At 44.2% G+C, this 471-nt stretch overlaps 1 protein-coding gene across 1 annotated transcript in view; it reads right to left on the reverse strand.

The window, feature by feature from the left end:
• LOC107744974 (potassium channel subfamily T member 2-like) overlaps positions 1-471 on the reverse strand; it is a 48,760-nt gene that overhangs the window by 43,162 nt on the left and 5,127 nt on the right. The window lies entirely within an intron of this gene.

Genomic DNA, 471 nt, shown 5'->3' on the forward strand with positions numbered 1-471 from the left:
ACACAGAGGAAAGCCTTACTACTATTAGTGCAGCAGGGAGACTGTGCCAAATTAGACAATGTCAAGCTGTTGTGATCGCACTGCGACAGCGCTCGTGTCCGTTGTAGACAGTACTATCCGTCACAGTGTTGCCAAGTCCGCGGTTTTTCTGTGGAAAAACGGTTTATCACTGTTGCCGCGGGTTGTTTTTCATGTCCGCAGGTTGAAGTGACCCCAATAACGTGTATTTTAGTCCCTGGAATGCGATTTTTACCGGGGGACCCCCTCAAAACGCGGTTAGTTTGGGCTAGTTTTGGGTAGCAATTGGGAGGGTTTTGTTGTAAAAAACCTGGCAACCCTTTCCGTCAAGCATGTAATGTTATTATTGCTAACATAGCGACAGGTTGAAAAATACATTGGCATCATCTGTATTAAAGAGAAAATAATCACTTCATCCGATGTTTAAGTGAATAAAATAGCCTTGACAGCCTT

This window comes from Sinocyclocheilus rhinocerous, unplaced genomic scaffold (assembly GCF_001515625.1).
Source record: "Sinocyclocheilus rhinocerous isolate Xijiao unplaced genomic scaffold, SAMN03320098_v1.1 scaffold1219, whole genome shotgun sequence".
Lineage (NCBI taxonomy): Eukaryota > Metazoa > Chordata > Actinopteri > Cypriniformes > Cyprinidae > Sinocyclocheilus > Sinocyclocheilus rhinocerous.